The sequence below is a fragment of the Plasmopara halstedii genome (assembly GCF_900000015.1).
Source record: "Plasmopara halstedii genome assembly, contig: Scaffold_218, whole genome shotgun sequence".
Taxonomy (NCBI): domain Eukaryota; phylum Oomycota; class Peronosporomycetes; order Peronosporales; family Peronosporaceae; genus Plasmopara; species Plasmopara halstedii.
In genome coordinates this window covers 387672-391406 of record NW_020187139.1, presented here as the reverse complement: position 1 = coordinate 391406, position 3735 = coordinate 387672, and positions in this window count along the sequence as shown.

The window sequence follows — 3735 nt, the reverse complement described above, 5'->3', positions numbered from 1 at the left end:
ACTGCTGCGCCTGCAACCGTGATCATAACGCCTGATTTCGATTGCAGGCGAACGTCTGTCATCAATATTGCGGCCCCAATCAGCTTCTGAGCTTGATTCTATTGCGTTGTAGACGACTTTGTTGACGACAATTGCAATCCAAATAAGCAGAATTTTTGATATTGTTGGAATCAGGTTGAACGAATCGTCTAATCACGTTGTTAATGTAGGAAGTCTGCTGGATCATGTGTGTTTTAGCTGTAGTGTGGTGGTCAATATACTTAATCAACTCCCCATCTTAATTTAATTTTTTTGGCACTGTCTTGACCTAGTTGATCTCAATCCTTGTTATGCTGCAATAATCGTACCATCCGCATATAGCCCAACATAGATTAAACTTCTCCAAGATCGCTATCGCTTGACAAAATTGCACTGGTCCCCGCCGCAACACTCAAAGCCATTGCTCACAAAGGCACGATAGTTTTTTCTAGGCACTTGTTGTCTGAATAATTGTGTATATGGCTTTTTTCAAGATGCAAACGTATCACCAAGCAATACCAACAACCGGTGGCGTACCAGGGCTGCCGTTGCTCATTGTTATGAGGCAGCTAGGCAAAGCTTAGGTCACCGACCTGACGTTCTTTACAAGATCTTGTAACGACTACAGGGAATTGCAATCCGCTGCCTCCAAAACCTTAGCCATGGTAAATGAGCTCTTTTGTTCAAAACTGAAACTGTATCTGATTGTTTCAGTTGCGGCAGAGCCGCCAATATCTAAAACCTTAGATTTTTCTTTTTAATATAGTAATACCTAATTAATATAGTAAATCCTAATTAGTATGCAGTCCTCTTGGCAATCCTGCCACGTAGTGACTTCTCGTTACAGTGTAGCCATCCCACTGTGTGATCACACCAACTTCTGTAATCCACCACATCTATGTACGGTCACAAAAACTTGTGTGACTTGCCCTTCCATGCAAGGGTACGTGTAACCTCGTTAGTGGTGAAACTTCCATTTGGACCTTGTCTGATAGCGCAGTGTTAGAGAAGAGAAGAGAAGAGAAGAGAAGACAAGACAAGACAGGACAAGAGGAGACAAGAGGAGACAAGAGGAGACAAAAGGAGACAAGAGACGAAAAGATAAATGCAGTATGAACATCCAGCTATTCCGTCTGGTAGTCGCATTTGGCACACATTACGAGTATCATTCTTATTGAATTTATGTTTGCAACGGGGTAAAAGGAAAAGGTCTCAAAGAAATCGACTCCATACTTTTGCTTTAAACCCTTCGCGGCAAGTCGTTCCCGGTAATGCACGAAAATTCCCATTTGGCCACACTTCTTGGCAAAGATCCATCGTAATCGGATTTGTGATTAAATATTCGGGTTGGTTTTTCATATATCTGTTATGTTTTGCTGGGAGACCAGCTTGAATGGCTTCACGCCATTTCGCTGCATCGTCGCTTGCCAGTGCTCAGCTTAAATAGCCTCACGCCACTGTGCTGCATCGTCGTTGCCAGTTCTTGAGTACCGCTAATCCGCTAATTACTGTCATTGTCTCTTCTCCTCATGTACGCAAGAACAGCATTGGGAATGCATTTGATTTCGTCAATTCTAGCACATTTTCGTCTCACTGTGCCATCACTTTCTCTCGTTACCTCTTTTTTATCTAGCTGAGCCGCTCTGTATATCCTTTCATATCTTCGTCTTGTTTGCTCCACTTCGGCTGAAACCACAAACAATCTGCTTGTTGCGAGCTCTAATCTGATCTTATCAGTACGCTCGGAAGGCAGCTACTGTAGAGTGGTACTTGGCGTACACTTCATATCGACCATTTCGATGCCTGTAACTAGTGTTTCGACAGTTTCCATCAGCTCATTTCAGACTGGCTGTCGAAATGCCTCATTTTTAGCATAACTATAATCACAGCATTTTGGAACTTCGATAGACGCTGTGGGCTGTAGCGCATGTATGGTTTAGATACATCATACTTCACGCGTTTTAACCTCCAAGAGCGAGTCTCTTTATTGTGGATTTCTCCAAGTCAATCACGCGATAAAACTTGATATTTCTCACATACCTGAGAAATACACATTTGAAACTTTCGGGTCCAGGCTCTTTTTGAATTGCACCGCCAACATGATCGTAACCATGCGGCTCCAACACTTGCAAGTAAATCTTCCGATGCTGTAACTTCAAAGTCACTCATATGTCGTGACGCTAGAATGGGCTGCATTCGTCGAGCAATTAATAATTAAATATGCTGTTTTTACAGCGTACGCCCAAAATTTAGCCAATACGATTTGGTAGTAAAACATGCTGCAGGCCTATTTCATGATAGTTTTATTCATGCGCTCAGCCTCCACCACTCTGTATGAAAAGGAATGTCTGTGGACGATGCCGCTCCGACACTAAGTCTACCATGGTTTATTCATGAACTCCGTTCTGTCGCCAGACCTAATCCGTTGAGACGAACATTCCAATTATTTTCGTAAAGAGACGCGAATGCCGTGAAATTTTCAGCTACTCATTCTTGCTGTCGATTTAGGAAATCGCAAAATATCTTATAAAGTCACAAAAGTGTGAACATAATTTGCACCCTACCTCCTTGACTGAGCCAACATTGACCCAGTATATCTGTGAAGCATGTATTTCGGAATACATGTCAACTTTTTCACCGAACCTGAGAAAAATGTCGTGACCCTTCAAACATGTGTCATATTCTTGCTTGATCATCAGGATATCTTTAGTCGTGCGCTGTCATTAGTAAAGCATTTATATTTGGGTGTCCCTGGAGAGCATGCCATCTTCCACTTAGTGTGCATTTCCGCAAACTAGTGTACAGTTGTGCCTAGTCACGCATGTACACCTTTCTGGTTTTTGTATCGGATGCAATCGCCTTTTCTTTGCTTCAAACGACGCATGAAGAACTTATATACTCCACACTTATCGCAAGCTTGCCAACCGACAGCAATCATCTTCCGTAAAGTCCGAATATATACATAACACGAACCATGCGAATCCCATTCCCACCCAAACGGTCGATTTCACTGTTCCAGTTCCTCTGTCGAGAATCGTTTTTTGCTATTTTGCTGTTTATCTCAAGGCGCTTGTACTTGTACAAATCCTTCCTGTGCATGTTCATGGGATATGGCGTTGTGGGCGATGAGCACCCTGTCGATCATCCTTCACCCACAGCAAATACCGCGTCATCATTGCTGACACTTCTTCCGGTCGGACACTTCCACTTCAAATGACCGTCTTCGTCAAAATTTAAAATCTGCCCCGAAATCCGCCGTTATTGCGCGGAAAATCACCTTTTCGAATGCTGCCCCGTCTAGCTTTGAATCTTCCAGCATTTCTATTATTTGAAACGTCTTCGTAGCTTCTTTTTCCTTCCTATGAAGCCTCTTCAGTCTTACGAGCAGCATCTCATTTATTTCAATTAATGCGATGTCCTTTTCATTTTTCACAACCAATCATTCAAATCAGTTTTCAACGTCGGACTGCTGAGAAGTGCCAGCAGCTGACGCGACACGTCAACTAGTGTCTGTATACCCAAATTTGCTTGTCAAAAGGGTCTAGATGCTTTACCATGATAATTCCAATTACCATACTTAGGTTTTGGAGTCGTGAAGTCGTTGCATCATCGTCACATTGTGCAGTGTTGAGCGATAGTAGAAATAACGTAGCGCTCTACCATTAAGCTATTTTTGCAATTCATTTTTATTTTATTATCAAAAATGAATTTAATAAT